Source organism: Anser brachyrhynchus (genome assembly GCF_964034855.1).
Source record: "Anser brachyrhynchus genome assembly, chromosome: 2".
NCBI lineage: Eukaryota > Metazoa > Chordata > Aves > Anseriformes > Anatidae > Anser > Anser brachyrhynchus.
In genome coordinates, this window is record NC_137695.1 from 70985519 (window position 1) to 71007245 (window position 21727).

Here is a 21727-nt window from a genome sequence, read left to right on the forward strand (position 1 = left end):
AAGCCAGAGGCCTTTGGCAGGGGATTAGAGATGTCAGCTGTGTGTTTCTTTGGTGCCTCTTTGGAACAAGCCACTGTGGCTCTGCATCTTCCCTTTTTAAGCATTCACAACAGCATTTTTTCCCCTGTTCGTATGACTCCTTCCAAATGCTAACTTTAGACACTACATCTATGTGGGCTTTTGGAAATCTGTAGACACTCTCTCTGCTTCTCTGGATAGAAGCCAGCTTTGACCCAGGAGCCATGTTAGCATGGTACAAAACCTGGCCTGATCTCTCTGGCAGGGTTTAAAAGCTCAAGCTCAGATTTTGCTAGCTGGCTTTCCATTATAAGAGTGGGTTCCTGTGCAGATGGATCAAAATAGAGGCAGACTGAACTTGCAGTTGCTTACAAAGTAAGGCCGAGTTTATCCTATGAATTTGCAGTATAAAACCCAACAAACCTAAATAGCATGTCAGTTCCTGACTCCCTTTTTCATTGCTTCTCTTGTTCAGGGGAGCTGCTACCTTTTCTGAATACGAAGTGTAGGGAAAAAACACCAAAGAGGAAAACAAGCAAGATACGTTATGTTCTCATTGTATTGAATTTTGTGCTGGAACAGGGGACCCTTCTCTGCAAAGTCGTGTACGAAAGATCATTCCATTGCGTGCGACTTAAAGTTGAGCTTTCTCATTGCCATTTCTGTCCATGTTTTAGTGCTCTGCTGAGTCGGCACTGCCGGAAGCAGGTTGTTCCTTATTGTATGCTGACAGGAAATATTGCATCAGAAGGCATGCAGAGCAGGGTGGCTGCTGGGCATTTGCAATGGGAGATAATGTCTGGGGTGGCTTGAAACAGCGTGGTTTGTTCAGCATGTAAAAAACAAAATTCTTATGGCATTTTCCTCTAATTGCTAAGTCCACTGCAGAAGAGTAAAAACAGATGACACTTAAAAATAGGATATATCCTGAACCATTGCAAATGCCATCTGTTCTTCAAGAAACAACTGGTAGAAAAAAAATAACCTTGGGTTGAAACCTTGCATGAAGTTGCCATTTAAAGTAAGTGGGGTTGGCTTTGTTATTTTTATTTTTTTTTTGGAGGTGTGGAGAAAGGGCTGTTTGATGGCAACTGAAAGCAAAAAGAAATGTGGAACCAGAGTGTATGTGTTACAGACATGTAGAGAAGATGTGTCATGAAGACCTGTTAAATAGCAAATGCGAGGATCTAAAATCCTAGTGACACTGGAAGGGACCCATGTACTTTTTAAAATCAGCTCATGCAGATGACTGCAATAAGGTGTCTGCTCACCACCAGAAGGTGTTTTCTAGGGAAAGTGTCTGTATTACTAGTCACAAACAGATAAAGATGCAGTGATTCTCCAATTTATAGAAGGCCTGATTGAACCCAGTTCTCTGCTGAATGGTATGCCTTCCTCACCCCTTCTGGTTCATTAAGATCAACCCAGCCTCACAGTGAAGGAATAGGGAATATTGACCTCATCCCTGTATGCTGCTTCCAAATCACACAAGCTCTTGGCTGTGGGAGTGAGGGCAAAGTCTTTTTGGGCTTTGGCTCTTCCCAGCTGTCAGCACTGCTTCTCTTGGCACTGTTAGCCAGGTTGACTGTGTGCTTACAAGATGTAAAAGAATTGAGTTTTCACAGATCAGTTGCTCTCCCCCTTGGAGCTGCAGCAACTAACCGTGCCACATGCCCCGTCTGATGCAAAATCCTGGTCACTTGTGCTGTTTTGGATGCTGTGCTGAGGAGTAGAGTGGGACACCTTTAGCATGTTCCTGCGGTTTATTTTGGTACTGGAACAGTCCAAAAACAAAAAGCCATTTACCAAGCTCAGGAGCAACTCTCATCCTTTTATGTGAGCCCGTGGCTTCAGAGCATCTACGCGCTACTTGCAGGTACGGTAGCATATGAAATCAGCAGGCCACAGTAGTGCAGTAAAGCCTATGTCTTGGGAGTCTTATATGGGCTAGAGAACTGAAAATGGGATGCCTGCATTTCAGTGAGTTTACTCCTGCTCTACAGTGATGTGAAAAACAGCAGACTTGTATCCAAGACGCATGCCAAGAAACTGCATGAGATAAAAGGAATGAACACCTCATGGTGTTTGCTCTAACAGGATAGTCGTGTTCCCAGTGAGTGTCCTAATCCTGTCAACCTCACTGTTTGTGTTAATCCCAAGTGGAGCAGCGTGGTGAGGTAGGAAAAGGGCATTTCAATGAATAGGCTTGATGATGATATTTCTAGTTCTTTTAACATCTCACAGCCCAGGAATAGTTGCAGTGATGTAATATAGCTATTTAGAATTCTTTTCAAGCATGTTTTGAAATTGCTGCCTGTGGGATTGATAATTTTGCTTGGAAGTGAGTGCACCTGAGGTAAAGGCTGTATGAGTGTATTTTCAGGCTCTTTCGGTCAATCTGAATTTGGCCATGCTTCTGATCTTATCACCAGTCTGAACAGCAGAATATTAGAGCAGTACTAGTTTGTGTGCAGCCTTTGAGACAAGTGGCTAAGGGACGGGCCACATCTACTAAGCACATTTTCTGCTGTGCAGCAGAAGAAAGCAACAACCTACTTGCCAGTGTTTGGTCCTACTCCTCCTGAGGTTAAGACCTCTTGGTAATTGTCCCAGGGAATGAGTAATTATTTTGTGATGTTGACACAGCTACACCACATTCTTGCATTCTGGGTATATGCCTTAATTGTGCTGCAGCAAAAGATTGCTGCATCGCCCCACCACAGAGTGACAAAACGCTGTGACCTCGAGGGGAAATCTCCCTGGAAGCATGAGAAGTAATGTGGCTGGCATAGTTCACAGTGGGTGGGAGAGCAAGCTTCTCATTTCAAGAGTGACAACAAGGCCAAAAATCTCGAACTCCTTTTTCATCAAAAGTTGTTTCATACTGAAAGAGTGCAGTCAATTTACCAGCCCAAAGAGAAAGGTAACACTGAGCCCTGTTTAAAGCAAAATGCACTGTTCTTGCAAGCATAGAACCTAGAAATATGAGCTGTGTGGCATGTGGGTCAATTATAGTTAAGATTTTAATAATCTCAATATTTCAAAAACAATCTGCTTTTGCCTACTAGCTTTTCCATCTCTTGGCAATGATGGTCTTGATCTCCCATGGCAGAAGTTCAACATCTCTCTACAGTTGAAGTAAAATCTTCTGCACTTGGATATGTTAGAACAGCCTCATTTTTCTCCAGCTATCAAGCTTAATGCATTTTTAAAGCATTCTCCTACTTTAAGGTACAATTAAAGTTGTGAAAAGTGAATATGTAACAATGCATGTATGTTTACCGTACATGTAATTTGTTCATGAGAGACCTAGGTTGGAAACTAAATTCTGCCACCCCCTTCATTCATTGGAAGTTCGGCCCTGCTCCTAGGTTATATCTGACTGTGAAGCTTGTAGCATTAGGAATCTTTATAATGGGTTAAATAAAAACTCTGTTGTTAGGCAATGCTAATTTTTGGCCTAAAATGTATGAGTTGGCTCAGAGTACATCCCCACCGTGGGTTTATATTTTGTATTCTATCATGCTCTTCTCTGTGACTTCCACCTCATGTTTGCTGTGTTGCCTAATATTTAAACAAGTTCATTAGTTACATCCGTGCTTTAAAAAATATAAACTGCATTTTTCAGGCTATGGACCAACATGCTAAAAAACCATCTGTGATATCAGTTGCTCAACTTATGCTCTCAGAAGAGCCTGCTTTACTTAAGGCGACTGCTCAGCACTTACAGAAAAATTAAGATGGTCATTAAGTACCTCAATTCGTATTTGAATATTTCAGCTGAGACTCCATCATTACAGCTTTTATTGTATCTAACCATGCTGGCTCTTTTGAAAGTGTGGCAGGGTTAAGTGCTTCTGTCATTCCTCCCAGTTATTTGTGTGCCCAAATGTGGAGTTAGGTAACTTCAAACACAACCTTGAAAACAGGTGATGAAAGTGGTGAGTAAAAACTAAATGAAATTCCACAGCCTGAGGCTTAGGCAAAATGTCCCTTTGGGTGTTCAGGTTAATGTGATTGCCAAGGGAGGCTTCTTTTTCTTGAAGAGTGAATTTTGGACATGTTTATTCAGCCCTCTGCTCTGCTTGGGTCACCATTTTAAGCCCATCCTTGCTGTTCTGTATATAAATAAGTTTAATTGCTAGATATCAAATTAGGAATTCTCTTCTGCTGTCAGAATGGTCTCTAAAGAGGGTAAGAATACTTCTGAGAAGAAAAAATATATATTTTTTGGACTAGATTTTGTAAGCCACACTGAAATTGCCATGCTGGGGGTTAACTGAAATTGTAGCCCTATAAAATTTAACAAAGCTTACATAAAAGTGAAGGGGGAAATGCACGTTGCAGGAAAGTTCTGTGTTTACAAAGTGACCCTCTGCACTGCAGGAACACTTTAAATAGGAACATTAAGGGCAATAAATCTTAGTTGTGGAGCTTTTCTGAATTTTAGTCCTTTTAAACATATTTGATGAGTGGTACCTTATGCCATGTAGGAACAACAAAGGATTCCTCAAAACAGTAACAACAAATACTGCCAACTTGAGGCCAAAAATCTTTAACACTCTCGTTTCTTGCTCAGTATGTGCTTCACCTGCCATCAGCCACTACAAGTGGTGGGCATCTTGATTTAGTCATTCAAGTAGATGTGCTTTCTGAAGGTCACTGGGGATTTCTGTTCTGTCATTTAGTTCAGAGAGGAGGAAAAAAATGTAGCTGGGTTGTGAATTCTTTAGATTAATGCTTGGATGTACCCGTTGGGTAATGTAGCCCTACATTCAGGTTTTTCAGTTGTGTTGGTTTTAGTGCCCAGAATTTGAGGACTCCAGATTTTTTCAAGGATTCCAAGTGGTTTTGTAGCCTGGTTGAAGCAAAAGCAATTGCAACAGAGAAATGAGCTACAATAGTTCCAACAAGACTGCAGACTGTGTAGAAACCTGGAACCACGTCCCCTGCAGATATGCAGAACCAGTGCTGTTGCTCACAGTTTTGCCCATGTGTGTTAGACTCACAATGCTTATCTCATGTTCTGTATTGGTATGTGCTTCTAGGACAGCTCTATCCTCTGCCCAAGCTGCCAAGTACATGACCAGAATAGCTACAATCATCTATTGTGAATTTGTTTTCTCACCTCTGATCAGGAACCAAGACTGACCATAACAACCTGTAGACTCAATTCTTATTTGTACATAGACCCATTTCTATTCACTTGATGTGTCATCGTCAAATTACAAGGCCCTTTGCCTTGCAAGAATGCTACAGTTGGTTTTGACATACATAAGAATCAGGAGCCAAGTATCTCAGAGTGCTGAATGATTTATGACCATACTTTTAGTTAAAGGACAAATGACCGTAGTATTCACCATTTCTCTAATGCCCTTCCCTTGCCTTTCCTTGCCTTGCCTTACCTTGCCTTGCCTTGCCTTGTCTTGAGTAAAATGGTGAACAAAGCAATGTCTGAGGGTACATCCACATAAATAAGGGCTGGCAGCCTCAGTTTCTTTTGTCATACTGAGAACTATGCAAGTTCCCCAGTGTTTCATATCCAGCCAACATGGAGCATGGGCAGTGAGAAGTTTGAGTTTGCAGCAGTGTGTACGTGAGTCCTTCTGCATTTCCCAGTTAATGTCATAGCCCGTGTGTCTATTGCAAAGCTGCTGTCAAGCACTCAGGAGTGACTAATTCTACCAGTGAAGCTCCTGGCTGCCCAGAACATGTCTTTTGTTCTTAACCTTAGCTTCTTGCAGTTCTGGAAAATTCCACTATCTTCATGCAAGGCTGTATTGACCATTACAGCTTGTGTAAGACATCTTGAATCATACTGTACAAACTGTCTTTGGTCATGCATGCACTTAGCTGTTCTCTGAACAGCCTTCTACTTCCATCAGTGACTTCCTCAGAAGTGTTTTTCAGGTTGTTTCCATCAAGCAAGACTCCAGGCTCACTTCTATACTTCCAGCTCTTCCTAGAAATACCTATTTTCATGTTAAATCAGTTTGTGGTCTGATTTCTCTGATTCTTAGTATCTTTCCATGTGAGACCAGCATTTTTTGACTCATTTTGGTCCATTGCTGAAAGAAGACAAGAATTAACATGCTAATGTGAAACATCTCTGTACAAGGACTGGTACAGTCCCCATGCTTCAAATTAGTACGGTCGGTTTATATTGTTGTAGAAATGTCTGTTCAAAATTTTCATGAGCCTTACTTCCTCCTTAATACATTTATGTTTTCTTTTCTATCACCTTAAAAGTTCCCATTTCATAGTGGGTAAAAATCTGTGCCCTTGAAATTTAGATTTTGTATAGAAATATCTTTTTTAAAAAAATATACAGAATACTTTTTCTGAAATCGTTTCTGATCATCTTTGTTCCCTTCTAAATATGAATAGGGGAATTCATGTGCTTGATTCAGAGTTGTGAATAAGGCACTAGGATGAGGCTAAATCTGGCATAGAAACCCATTTCAGTAAAAGCGTAAGAAAAAGTATTACACTCAGCTCCTGGCCAGGAAATAATGTCTCTGTGTCTTTGCAGAGAGCTCCCTTTTCAGCCTGTAGACTATACTTTCAGATGTTAATAATGACTCTTTAATACTTCCGGCTGAGAAGGGGAGACATTAATATTCTTCCAGAGAGCTCACAGCAGTGACTGTAAATTACATGATATTCTGGAAACACAGAGGGAGGTGTTTCCTTCCTTGGACAGTTTAATACCGGGCCTTCATCCCATGATGTATTACCTGTATTTAGCTTGCATTTTGAGTAATATTGTGCCAAATAATGGCACTGTGGAAGCTGCAGTGTAGCTCCTACAGGACAGAGGGCTGGCAGGAGTGTCTGTCCATGCAGGTGAGCTGTCCTTCGTGGCCTGTGGCTTATCCTCCATGAGAGCTATGAAACGTACAGTCTGGGCTAAAATTTTCAAAGTCTTTCTAGGGATTTACATGCTGTTTTTTAACGGGATTTATGAGGATTAAATCCCTCTCAGTCTTGAAAATATCTTCTCTAATGCCCTTTATTCAGTGCCATGTCAGAAGTTTTGAGAAGTTTCTTTTCCTTCATCTGGGGCCCTTGTTTTGGGCGTGAGATGTTATCATTGGCAGTTTAGTGCTTTTTCTAATTAATCATAGTAGCAGATTAAACACTTTGATGACATTAAAGGAGGCCAATGCCCAGACATCCTGGCTTCAAAGTAAGGGGAGAACAGTATGTTCATCTGGAATGCCTGTTTTACTGGGGACTGTTCTAGGAATTGTGTTTCACTTAGCAATAATGAATTGCAATGACTGTTACTTAATCAGGACAAATTAAGATACATTTACATAATGAGAATACGTTCAGCTGGAGCCAAGTCATTAAGTGGTGCTTAAACTCATATTACAATCTAAATTTTTGGAAGTTTCCAAGTAAGTATAAAATGAAGATGCAAGGCAGCAAATGTAATTTTTAATTGTTTTTTTTCTTTTATTTTGTGACATGTTCTATATCTCCTAACAACTACTTAGACCAAGTTTTTTAATAGCTTTTTTTTTTTCTTTATCTTTTTTTTTTCCAGTTGTTAAAATGAAATAATTGACAGTTCATCCAGGTGGCTTAGTGCAGAGGATTTTATTTTATTGTTATTAGGTAAAAATACATTTTTATGTGCTTTTTTAAGTGCAGTGTCTTCCTCCGTAAGTGTTTTTTCTGCACATTCTTGCAAAAGCTGCAAAATTGTAGTGTTGTTTGACTTCAGTCACCTGGTTACTGCAGGCATAGGCTAGAGCAGCATGCAAGTGCAGGAGGCAACTTTCTTGGGTGCTGCCCCATGTTCAGTCTGCAGAAACACCAAATCCAGACTTTTTCTGGGATTCATTTCTGAGGTGGATGGGGAGGAACCTCAGTGGATGTGGAAATAGAGGCACCAGAGTTCTGGGTTTTGGGAAAAAAACCAAGCCAAACCAAAACAAAACCTCAGAGAAATGGAGCAGATGATGGAGCATAGTGTATTTTCTTGCAGAGTAGCAATAGACGTCAGGACCTTCCCTATTGGTACTCATGTATTTCCAAGATCCTGCCAAACCTATGGGGACAAGGAGGAGGCCTGAATGACGAATTCAGTCAGCATTGTTACCAGTCTGATCACCATCTGAATGTTGCCAAAGAAAAATGATATCTTCCTGACAAGAAATCAGCTACTGCCTGAAACCTCTGACTCTGAGGAAAAGAGAAACCTATAAGCTGCATGTACTTGCCCAGGTAAGAGAAGGGCTGATGGGCAAAGTCCGTGTGATAAAATGAAGTCAAAGTAAGGTTACTGCAAAAAGTCTGACTTTATCCAGACCTGTGATATGTCTTAAGCATGTTAATAGGTAACAAATAGTCTTAAGATAACAAATAGTTTTGTCCATAAGTATTTTCTCATTGATATTTAGGTTCAGGTGCATAGGTTGATCATGAATGAGAACTAGGAGACATTGTTTAGAAGATTATATCTGTACTTATAGGAAAAGAGCCAAGGTTTCTGCCACCTTGACTGTGTTTTGAAGTCACATACGTACAGCTCTGTGCAACTCTGAAACATCTGTCCCATTTGGCTCATCTTACTGAATTAGGTAGCCTTTATATTGCCCTCAGAAGGTCTTTGGTTTGGTTTTACAAATCAAAAATTTGGTAGCTTAGATAGATGGGAGACAGTTGTCACATCCTTGTATGTCAGTGAGGGCTTTTAAGCACTTACCCTTCTTATCTTTTACATGGTGCTGTGATAAGGGAAAAAAGGATTTGTCAAGCATCTTCATGGCTGTCATATCTGAAGTCAGTAGTGTTCCTGTTTTTATTTACTGCGATGTAGTGCTATAAAGCACCCCCAGCTTCAAGAGTAAAAAAGAAAAAAAAAAAAAGAAAAAAAGAGCTGGTGCTTTGCCATTTCTCCCCCCCCCGCAGGGCTGGGCTGAGTTTCCCCGAGGTCTGGGAGGATACACATAGGGCGATTTTCTCAGCCTTGCTGCAGCGTGGTGTCTCAGCTGGCGGAGCATCATATAGCCATGGGGCAGTAAGCCAGGTCTGGGGATTTTCATATGTATGTGTCCCTTCTCAGCTTGTGCATTCATTTATCCGTGCAGAGGAACCACAGCCAAGTGCTGCACAGCGGGTGGATGCGGGGGCTCTCTGGGAGGTGGTGGAGGAAGCTGAGAAGGAGCCCAGGCACGGCTCTGAGTTTATGCCAGAAGGTAGGCCAGGTTTTACACCTGTGTCTAATTAATTAGTGAGGCCAAATAAATAAATGACTTCCAGCATTGCTTTTCCAGCTACGCTGTGATGGGCAGTGGCTGGTTTCCTGCATTACCTTTTTTTTTTTTTTTTTTCCTTCCACCTTGTAGACTCTCTGCTGTGCTGCTTGTATCAGGGACAGGGAGCAGGGTGGCAGTTCAGTCTCCCAGTTAATTGTGTTTTAAATGCAGCATGGAGAGAAGTTTTTACCTGTCTGAATACCTTAGCTGCTTCCTGGGCCAGCTCCCTAAAATTGGGGAATTTATCTTGCTTAACACATGTGGAATGTTGCACGTAGCTTGAAATGGAGACTCTTATTTCTCCTTGACTGGAAATCTCTTTAAAGCCTCAGCACACCCACACACTGAAGGTTGGTCTCATTTGATGCATACCCAAGATCTCCCTGGGTGGTACAACACACTGCTGCCTCTGGAGAACTTTTCTTTTAATCTGCTGTGCTGGACTTTTTTTGGCAGTGAGGCTATTGCAGTCACTCAGAAACACTTTATTTCTTTGAGAAACAGATAAAAGGTGAATTTTTAAGAAGAACGTACTCTCTTTCTAAACAAACATGGGTTTGGGGCCTTACTGTGAATCTGTAGCCTTTGCTGTGAAGTTTATGTTGATATGATAGATATATGAAGAGAGGTTTCCCTTTATGAAACACAGGCTGTCTTCTAACCCTCTCTAATAAGGCAAGTATCAAGTCCTTTTTAAAATCAGATTTTGGTTATCCAGCCTACTTAACAAAAATGGCATAATGTTGAAATATAGTAAAGGCAAACTATTTTATAGCCATCGTAATGGAGGACACTTTGCACTGTAATAATGTGATGATTCCTAGTAAGTGGCATTGATATCTTCAGGGCTGAATTATAAACTCTTTTCATAATACCTTCAACAAGTGGGTGAAGTGCAGGGGAATGCCTTAATTTTTTGGGGAATTTCTTACCAACCCTCTTTGCTGGAGAAGGATGATCTTAGAACCTGCTGTTTTGACTCAGTTTCATGGCTCCACATTGCCACCTCTGTGTTGGTGTCTGTTTTGGCACTATTAGCTGAGATGAATATGTTATGGGAGAGTGAAAAGAAAAATGCTGGGTGGAAGTGCATCAAGTTTTTAAAGCAAGTAAATCATGGAGAAGAGAGTTACAGAAGACAGAAGTGAGCAGAATGGATCAGCACTGTAAAAAGGTGATTCATTTGGGGATTTTATAAGGTCCCTGGGGTCCACTAGATTCTGACCACACATCAGTTTTTCTACATTGGTCCTTCACATGTCATGCTAAAGTCAGCCAATGACTTAAAGACTTAAGAGAAGTCTACTAAAATGAAGCTTAAATAGAAGAGATTATGAAAAGAGGAATTTCTTTCCTACAGGATAATAGGATCTCCTTCTTTTGGATCCAAATCTGCTTGAGGTCAAACCAATCACAAAGCCAGGTCTCATTCTCAAGGCATCTACTTACCAGAAATCAATGATATAAATTTCCTTGATCTGAAACTTTCTTGAAACCTGAGGCCTGTGCCAAGGTCTTTGCTGTATTCTAGAAGATTTCTAGAGTGTGTGAAAGATGACTTCGTGACACAGCTGGTGAGCAAGCCAGCTAGGGACAGTGTCCCAATGGACATTTTGCTTGTAAATAGAGAAGGACTTATGGGTAATGTGAAGGTTGGAGGCCATCTTGGGCACAGTGATCTCAAATTAGTAGAGTAGTTTGCAATTCTTGGAAAAGTAAGGAGGGGGATTGACTGCCACCCTGGACTTCCAGAGGGCAGACTTTGGCCTGTTAAGGAGATTAATTGGTGGAGTCCCTTAGGAGGCAGTCCTGAAGGGCAAAGAAGTCCAGGAAGTCTGGACACTCTTCGAGAAAGAAATCCTAAAGGCACAGGAACAGGCCATCCCCACATGCTGAAAGATGAGCCAGTACAGAAGTACAGTACAGACTGGCCTGGCTGAACTCATGGAAAAAGAGGTTTTATGACCTTTGAAAGAAGGGGCGAGTCATTCAGGAGGACAATAAAGATGTTGTGAGGCTGTGCAGGGACAAAATTAGAAGGGTCAAAGCCCAACTTGAGCTCAGTCTGGCTATTGCTGTTAAAGACAACAATACATGTTTTTTTATAAATAAATAAACAAGAAAAGGAGGACTAAGGAGAATCATCCTTTGTTGGATGTGGAGGGAAACAGAGAGACAAGAGATGAAGAAAGGGCTAAGGTACTTAATGCCTTTTTTGCCTCAGTCTTTAGCAGTGAGACCAGTTGTTCTCTGGGTACTCAGCCCCCTGAGCTGGTAGATAGGGACAGGGAGCAGAATGAAGCCCTCATAATCCATGAGGAAATGGTTAGTGACCTGCTACTCAGATGTACGCAAGTCTAGGGGGCCAGATGGGATCAACTTGAGGGTACTGAGGGAGCTGGTGGAAGTGCTCACCAAGCCACTTTCCAGCACTTTTCAGTAGTCCTGGCTATCAGGGGAGGTCCCAGTCAACTGGTAGCTTGCAAATGTGATGCCCGTCTACAAGAAGGGACAGAAGGAGGATCCAGGAAACTACAGGCCTGTTAGTCTGACCTCGGTGCTGGTGAAGCTTGTGGAGCAGGTTATCTTGAGTGCCATCACACAGCACTTACAGGACAACCAGGTGATTAGGCTCAGTCAGCATGGGTGTATCAAAGGCAGATCCTGCTTGATGAACCTTACCTCCTTCTATGACAAGGTGACACACTCAGTCGATAAGGGAAAGGCAATGGATGTGGTCTACCTAGACTTCAGTAAGGCTTTTGACATCATTTCCCACAACATTCTCCTGAAGAAGCTGGCTGCTCAAGGCCTGGATGGATGTATGCTTTGTTGGGTTAAAAACTGGTTGTGTGGACAGGCCCAATGAGTCATGGTGAATGGAGTTAAATCCAGCTGGAGGCCGGTCACTAGTGGTGTCCCCCAGGGCCAGATCTCCTCAATATCTTTACCAATGATCTGGACATGGGATTGAGTGCAGACTCAGTAAGTTTGTAGATGACACCAAGTTAGGCACGAGTGTTGATCTGCTCGAGGGTAGGAAGGCTCTGCAGAGGGATCTGGATAGGCTGGACCAATGGGCCGAGGTCAACTGTATGAAGTTCAACAAGGCCAAGTGCTGGGTCCTGCACTTGGGGCACAACAACCCCATGTAATGCTACAGGCTGAGGGAAGCGTGGCTGGAAATCTGCCCATGGGAAAGGGACCTGGGGATATTGGTCGATAGCTGGCTGAAAATGAGTTAGCAGTGTGCTTGGGTGGCTAAGAAGGCCAACAGCATACTGGCTTGTATCAGAAATAGTGTGGCCAGCAGGACCAGGGAAGTGATTGGGCCCCTGTACTCAGCTCTGCTGAGGCCACACCTCGAATACTGTGTTCAGTTTTGGGCCCCTCACCACAAGAAAGACATTGAGGTGCTGGAGTGTGTCCAAAGAAGTGCAACAAAGCTGGTGAAGGGTCTAGAAAACAAGTCTTATGAGGAGCGGCTGAGGGAACTGGGGTTGTTTAGCTTGGAGAAAAGGAGGCTCAGAGACCTTGTTGTGTTCTACAATTACCTCAATTACCTTAAAGGAGGCTGTACTGAGGTGGGGATTGGACTCTCCTCCCAAGCACCAAGTGATGAGGAGAAATGACCTCAAATTGTGTCAGGGGAGGTTTAGGTTGGGAATTAGGAGAAATTTCTTTACTGAAAAGGTTGTGTAGCATTGGAATAGGCTGCCCAGGGAAGTGGTTGAGTCACCATCCCTAGAGGTCTTCAAGGAATGTGTAGATTTAGAACTTGGTAGCGTGGTTTAGTGGTGGACTTCAGTACTAGCTTAAAGTTTGGACTAGATGATCTTAGAGGTTTTTTCCAGCCTGAATGACTCTATGACTCCTTTCCAACAAACTCACTGTGTTGGCAATCTTTGAGTCATATCTGTACTTAGAACTGATTGAATGTTTAGATATGTTATTGCTGGACAAAATATTGAAAGGCATGTGACACTAAAGTGCTTGTGAAGGAGAGCTATGGTAAAGTTTCTATTCTGCTGTTCTCTCATGTTCTGGGTGACATCTAAAAATCAGCAAATTGCTGCTGCTCTGGAAGTCAAGAAATCTCAAGTGAGAAACATGGATGACAATTTTGTCAGAATTGGCATTTTCCCATGAAATATTGTTTTTTTGTTGGTTTGGTTTGGTTTGGTTTGGTTTTTGTTTTTTAATGACCAACTTTGTACATTCAGATAACAAGTTGCTGTTCTGTGCAACTTTTTGTTGATCTCTGCTACGAATAGCTTGTAGAGCGCACCGGACATAACTGGAATGCAAGTAACAGTTCTAGGGGATTAGAAATGCAAGCGTGGATCAGAATGCTTTTGGAACAAGTTAGAGGCGATACCCTGTACTTATTCCATAGCAGACCTTTGTGATCCCAGCATTACCTCACCTCTGAAGACAAGTAAAAATTACCGTGCTTCTGATTCTCTTGTTCTACCACGGCAACATATCTGTAAGTAGTGCAAGTCATAGAAGGTTTGAATGTATCTTCAAACAGTACGATGCAGCATTGCCCTATGGAATAGCCATGATTCAATCATGTCTGGTTTCTAATTCAAGTCTCAGATCTTTTAAAGATCTTGGCATTATTGTAGATGAAGGTTATAAATCATTTTGAGAGGAGCAGACTTAAGATAGAGACATTTTCTCTGAGGAGACAAATTTAGAAATATAAAATTGATAAACAGCAATAAGTATATTTGAAATATCCGAGCATATCCTGTTCAATTTCCTCTTCTTACATAAGTGTAGTCAAGAGCATTTATGGTTTTTCCAGAGTGGTATATGTAGGTTAGAAAGCAGCCTCAGGCCAATTGTTAGTGTGTTAGTAATGTAATATCCTGAAGTCCTAACGCTGACCATTGAAGTACTTCTTCAAACTTTTCTTTTTGAACAGTGATAACTACAACGATAATAACAATCACACTTGACGTTCACGTGAGGAAGATATGTATGTCTAATAGGTCAAATCTGAGTTCTCTTTCTTATAGCTCTTGTAAATACACAGTCACTGGGTAAATTTATTGTTATAACCTGTTAGTGAGAGCCTCCAGATTGTTCATACAAATTGTGCTTGTTAAGGCCGGCCTTGTAGTGCTAGGTCCCTGGCTGACCAAATGCTATTGCTAATGGAAACTGTTGTCTTTAAGGAAATTGCATCTCTTGGCCTTTTAGTGAAGGAAATAACAGACTTCAAAGATTAAACAAAAAATGCAACTGTCACAATGAGTGAGGTAGCATTGCTTAATATTACAGTGTTCCACAGCTGGAGAAAAATGAGTGTCATGGGTTGCTGAAAGAAGAAAAAAACAACCCTCTACCACCTCTTCTGACTGATAAGTCCTTTTATAAAAATCTCACACAGGCAGAGAAGTTGTTTGGCTCTAAAAGCCGAAAGAAAATAAGGTAGGGGTGAACAAACTGGCTTAGGTTTTCTGGAATTCTGAGGAAACATTTGTGTCTTAAACATTAATTTTTAAGCACTATTTGTCAAAATCTCCTTGTGCAGCTCTCCATTACTTACTTGATAAATGTATTACTGATGTTGTTATGCCTCACAAGAGCAAAGGTACCACTGCGCAATTCAGATTTCTGTTCCAGCTGGTGACAATGTGACACTAACCACAGCAGACTTCCCAAAACTTTACTAACACTGTGCAATTACAAAAATGTCGGTCTTTTTTCACAAGCCACTGTACTTCCAGGAACAGTTAAAAGCTTAACCTCAGCCACATTATGTGAGGCTGGTGCTAGCGCAGGAATTAAGTCTCCTTATGTCCATGCCTCCCTCCTTTTACCCTCTACACTGTGTGCTATCTGGCGTCTGGAAGCTAGCGTTCTTGGTGACTCTATTTGTTCCCTTGACTCATGCTCTTATTGTAAGCAGGTTCTAGGTCTTTTTCCTAGAACATCCTTATTCATATAGTCACTGCTTCATATACGTCTTCACATATGTCACTGCTTTCCTTCATGTCAATACAAACCCTTGGCTCTAATTTTGTGCCACGTGTTAGAGGCCCCTCATGCCTCTGTGTTTGTACCAGTTGAGGTTGTGCCACGCACTTGTGCTTTAATACACGTGCTGTTACAGGGCAGAACTTTTGTTGGCCTACCTTATATTAAGGAGCTATTTCTAGTGATGGTCTACATGGGCAGAATTACAGAGAATTTGAAAAAGCATTTGACAGGGTGAATTGAAAATATTTCATGCTATTTCATGCAGCATGTTGGAGTATAGATTAAAAGAAAAGAAAAAAGCTTATTTTAAAATGTTTTGCTTTCTAGATATCTTCACATATTTACATTGAGGATCAGTCTAAAAAATTGTCTCTCTTTAAAAACTTCATTTTGAATTTGAAAACTATTAAATACTATCCCTGTTTTCCCTTCCTTTTTTCCTGCTCACTCCTCTTTATACGTACACATGTGTATATATACATATATATGAAAATGAGAAATAGAAAAATAAGCATAAATCATTTTTTCTCAACATTCCCCTTCCCCCCACCCCCCATTTGGCAGAATGATGTCCATTTGAAAGGATTTTTATTAAGATAGGGATAGGCAGAAATTTTATCAATTCCACTTTTGCTAATGAAAACATGCAAGGAAATATTTTTATTGTCTAGAGGTCTTTGCAAAAGCTTGCTTTTGCAAATTCTGTAGAATTCAGTAGCAGCAATTTGACAGTATTTCCTGAAAATTGAATAGCTGAAGGGATAAAGTTAGGGTTATGGTATCTTTGGGTTTATACTATTACTTTTCCTGGAGATTAATGTATAAAATTCAGTTACCTTCAGTAGGCTTCATAATCATTTTCAGTTCCTCAACTATTGTTATATTAACTATATATTTTGGTACAAGTTAGCTACTATCCAATATCTCATCTAAATATTACCTGATCTTATTAAAAAAAAAAAAAAAAAGCAAAATAGATATCCAAAACTTTAAGACCTGGTTTCTTAGGAAATGAAATGTTGGTTCTGTGGGAAACTCCATTATTTCAAATGTGTTTGTTCAAATTTCTTGGAAAAACAAAAATTACTCAGGTTTTAAGAAAGAGCTATGAAAGTATCTAGATTAGTGAATACCAAACAGTTCCTTTTTAAAAACAAACAAACAAACAAACAAAACAGTGGTTTTGCTCATTGTATATGTATTTACTGTTACGTTTTAGCAAGATATCCTTAATATTAGATGTATGTTAATGGAGTATCCTAAAAGAGGCTTGTTAAATTAAAACTCTGTACCCAGTTCTCCAGTGCACTTTTTCAGGATGAATTTTTATACAAACAGCATGGGGTGGTTTAGGACTATATGTCAGTCAGACATATATGTCAGACTATATGTCAGAGACAGAAAAAGGGCCTTTCACAGATGAATAGCATCTGGGAAAATTCTGTTGCTTGTAGAGGAGGGGTGAGCAGGTGGCCTCAGCCCTGAAGATCAGGAAGGAATTTATCACATACACATGGACTCATAAGATGGTATTAAAAATTACATGTTCATCCTAAAGTAAAAGAGATGTTTCAATAGTGTGCTAAAGAAATACTCCAGCTTTTCCTACTGTAGACTACGTGTAAATCACCACTTTATTATTTCAGTGTGTCTTTTGAAATTTCTCTGTTCAGATCGTCTTGCAGTTGGAAATTCGCATGTGCCTGCAACCCTCCAGAGGAGAAAGTGATTCAAAGGCTCTTCTTAGATTACGATGGGAAGTGGAGACCCAGACTTCAGGCACAAACTGGAGAGGACTTTGGTGCCAGCGTGACATCCTTTGAGATAGTTGCAGCTCAAAAGATCGTTGAAATGAGCAGAGCCAGAGTTTGATTAGACACTGAGAAAAAGAGTAGCTCAGGTCAGTTAATCTATCATATTACATATGGCAGATCTATATGGTATGATACTGTTTCTCTGCCTGCTCTCAAATTGTGTAATTGAAGGGATACAGTCTTCAAATATGTCCTTGCCTGAACAGTAGCTGTTCTGATTTGCTTAGTGCTCTTGATGTAGGACTCAAGAAACTACCCCAGAAAATTCATGGAAATAGTGAGAGAAATATTTGTGTAGCAGCTTGTAGAGCTCACAAGAATGGTGTTTTGGGAGGAATAGGAAATGTATGGAGAGAGAAACCAAGCTGTTCAAGGGTATGAAACAGTTTCTGTCCAAGCAGCACATAAACAGATTTGGACTCTTCAGCCCATTACTGCCATGACAGACATTGATAAAATCATGAGTCTGGTCTCCAAAACCAGCAAGTGACTTCGGATTTTATTATTCTTAGTTGCCATCTAGACACCCCAAAACCTGAGGAAGTTTCCTGTGCTTTATATACAACTTTCTTGACATTTCTGAGCCACAGCTGAAGGTGATTACTTTGCAGACACTTAAAAAATCATACTGGGAGGGGATGCATGAAGCAGAAATATTCAAAACTACATGGGCAATGGAGCTTGGAATAACCAGTACTCAGACAGATGAACTGAAATCACAGGTAGTACATTCACTACCACCTTTCCATTCCAAAGAGAATTTCAGTGCCAAAGTGGTGATATTTCAGTACTCCACTGATATAGCAAAAATAAGGAAAGAGAACTGTAATTGTTGAAAAGGACATTTCTTGTAAGTTAAAAAAAAAAAAAAGTAAAACAACAAATGCATCTCACACTTTCTTGGAAATGATCCCCTCCATCTTTCCCCCCCCTTTCATCATACTCACACATGCCTGTAATCTCCTTCCCCCAAATCCTACAGGGCAAAGCCCTCAGTGGGTGGTTAAGAAATTAAAAAGTCAGCCCAGCTACACAAGAGAGGATATTAACTGATGTCAAAGTTCTTGTTTGGCATCCCTGCAAGGGTACAGGGTTGATGTACTTCTGGAAGATGCCTCTGTGTTTTTCCTTTAACCTGACTTCTGAGAACTCTCCTAACTCTCTGACTTCTGAGAACTCTTGTGTAATTGCTCCTTTCACAAATCTCTAGCTGTACCAGAAAAAATTGTTGCCCTGAGGTCAAGATTCAGTTGTGTTGTGTCATCATTGAAGCCTGTTCTCATTTCTGATTCTGGCAGGCTGGCTACCTGGCTTCAATGAAGGTGATCAGTATGACCTCCAGTCCAGTTGTGGAGACATAGACAGAACATCCACAAGGTGAACTGGATCATTTGAATGCAAATCTGAATATAATAAATACGTCTGTGGCTTCTTCCACAGATCTTGGAAATGTGATAGAAATTTCCGCTGAAAATTTCAGCTGATTCATAATGGTTATTGCTGTGGCTAACCAGGTTTGGACTGGGTCTGCTCACTGAATTTGTTGATCCCTTGAGCAAGAAGCCTTGCAGTAGAAACAAGCAGAAAGCAGAACAATTTTAATGGAATTTCCACTTAGAAAATTTCATCTGAGCAACAGTCCCACTTGCCATTTCCTTCCATCATATTTGATGGCACCCAGCACTTTGTACGGTCTTATCAGGTAACCATGGATTTCCTCATGGCTTTAAGAGAAAGCACCAGCCAAAGTTTTACTCCAGGAGTAGCCATACAGCTCAGAGGATAAAATTAATCCCTTAACTGATGATCTAAATGAAGTTATTCTTTTGATACTGTTGCTATTGGTCCTCTGTTGGAGACACAGACATTTGCTCTGAATAAAGTGACTCAACTCCTTCCATACTCAAAATCAGAATCAGAGCTCTGCATGCACCCTGAAGTGCTAGAGTTGTGATGTGTCTCAAAGAACCCCAGGGAAGAGGGAGAACTCCTAAATAATTCAGCAGTGAGGAAATCTTCCTCTTACCATAACATTTTTCTTACCTAGCACTCTAGAACAAGTTCTGTCTAACGTTAAGAGTTAGAGGCAGGTTCATGTTTATTTTTTAAAACATCTTTTAAATAGAATGTAATTTATGTTTCCAGTGTGGGGAATGAGAAAGTGTGTGGCTTATGAGACGTATTTGTCCTAAGTCCCACCCTCGAGATGTTAGTCACATGGATTAATTCACAGGGACTTTTCTCCTCTGAGAGTAATGGACCATATCACACTGAAATGCAAACAGCTAGAGTTACATTTGATTTTCATCAAGTATATTTGAATGATCTTTCTTACCTTGGCAACAGCATCAGTGCTCCTTGCCAATCCTTCCAAAAGCAGTTTCTCCTGTTGTAGTTTCATGGCTCTTTTAATTGCAAATTAGGCTAAGCCAGATTCTTATTCAGCTTTTGTTTAGGAAAAAACTCCCACAGAAATGTCTTTGAGAACATGTATAAGTGAGGGTTCAGTAAAAATGTAAACCAAAAGATTTGGTCTGGTTAAAGAGCTGTAGGCAACTGAAATTTTTGTAGGAAGGTGTCTGCCCTCTTTGGGTGCTCAGTTGAGAGTACCCTGCACTCTTGAGACACACTGAGCACCATCACATGGGCATTTCTTCGGAGGACTCTGAAGGAGAAGCTGAGTTGTGGCCACTGTGTGTTAGTCACTAGCATGTTGACATGTGATCTGTATTGAAATAATTTTGATGCTTGCAGTACTTTTGTCCTGCACATGTATGTGCAAAAAAACACGCTCACAGTCACTCAGGAACTGCATGGTGCTGTGGTTGGTATAGGTTTATACATATTACTTGGGCTGCAGCTTTGCTAATCATACTTGTAATCTTCCTAGAACATACCTCAGTAGAAATAATCAAGAAATATTTTAGACGTATTTGTGAAATATATAGTGCAACTGCTTTTATCTATTTATAAAGACAGATGCTTTAGTTAGAGCTCAGGTTATTTTTACTTAAAAGGTGAACATAAAATCACAGAAAAAGTTAAATAACCTCAAGACACTGAATGCAAAGTCTTGGAACTTTCTGGGGCTTCAACTAAGTCCTTTCTGTTCCCTGGAAAAAACAGTAATTCCCCATATCCTTTGTCACAGAGCTCCTATTTTGGTTTTGGCAGAATGGGAGAAGATAAAACCATGACAATGTCCTGAGACTTGGTTTGGAGGGTAGACAGCTCATTTAGGGCAGGAAAGAGAGGAGTGTTACCAGGTAGGCTGATTTATAAACTGCTGGTATTTGGAGTTACCTGTAGGATTGGGATGTGTTATCCTATAAATCGCAGAGAGATGGATGACTAGATAGAGGACAGAGGAAGCTGCAAGAGGGACTCAGTTATTAAGAATCCCTACAATTTATTGTGTTGTGATCACAGCTAACCCAATGGACAACACCTTCACATGGTAGCACAGGTCACGTAATGTATAACTGGAAGTTTCCTGCAAATCTGCAAGGGACTGTTGCTGGCCTTATTCTTATTTGATTTACAAATGTTTTCTCAAGAAAAGGAAGTAAAGCCCTTTTTTTCTGTTGCAAAATATTTTAGGAAAACATGTTTGGGGCAAATACTATTTTCTTTATTGTTTTGAGACATTACTTATTTTATTTTATTTTTTTAAATCAATATGATGTTTGTTATTGTTGTGAAGGAGGGGTCTTACAGTTAATATTTTAGTCTGGAAAAGCTCAGATCAATATGCTTCACTCTCTCCTTCTAAAATTTAATTTCAAATAGGCTGTTGCTTCTTCAGTGTTAGCATTTTCTTCCACAACTTTTCTGTCTACAGGTCTTTGAAACAGGACGGAATTTGTCTCTCACAACTTTTGACTTAATATTGATGTTGTGACTTGGAATGAGAACTCCAGGAGAGAGCAAGACAAGGTGTCTGGCCGTTATTTGCTGGACAGCCTTTTTGGCCTGTGAGTCTCAGCTCTCGTAAGCCATGTGGACGTGGGCTTGATGCTAGCTTGTCAGGAAAGCTGAGACCTTCCTGCACCATCTCATCCCCTCAAAGAAAACTCAGGAGGAGGCACAGGTGGGGAACGAGAGTAGGAAATTTTTGAAGGGCACAAACATGTGTCTTACAGGAAATCTCTTTTTTCTGATGCCTGCTTGTATATCTTTCTGGTGGAAAACTTTGTTTAGCGGTCAGTTGACAAACTGAAATGTTTCACAGAATCAGGTATCGGCTCCATTGACATTTTCATTCCAGATCTATTTATTATATTCCATTCAATTTTGTGGAAGTCAAAAAGATAATAATTTTATCCAAACAGTCCAGTTAGGCTTTCTGAAAATCATTCACATGAAATATTTACAGGGGACTTTGTTTCATGAAATATTTGTAAGTTTTGACTTTGAAAGTGGTTTCAAAGTTTTTGTTTGTTTTTGTTTTATTTTTCCTTGATTCAAAATCTAAGTATCGGTAACCTGGAATTTATTGCATGATGGAAAATTCATCTTTTAATTTGCTATATTTGTAATGAGGAAATTTCCTGGCCTTTTTTTTTTTTTTTAATTAGAATAATGGTGCTCCCCCCAGCTAAGTGACAAAATTCCATCCTTCTTTTTCAGACT

The 21727-nt window shown here is 40.4% G+C and overlaps 1 protein-coding gene across 1 annotated transcript in view; it reads left to right on the forward strand.

The window, feature by feature from the left end:
- Window positions 1–8035: 8035 nt before the first annotated feature.
- The window catches only part of F13A1 (coagulation factor XIII A chain), a 102294-nt gene continuing 88602 nt past the window's right edge, over window positions 8036–21727 (forward strand). Inside the window, exon 1 of the mRNA XM_080578621.1 lies at window positions 8036–8253. The gene's annotated coding sequence lies outside the window, so the exon portion shown is untranslated. The remainder of the gene's footprint in view (window positions 8254–21727) is intronic.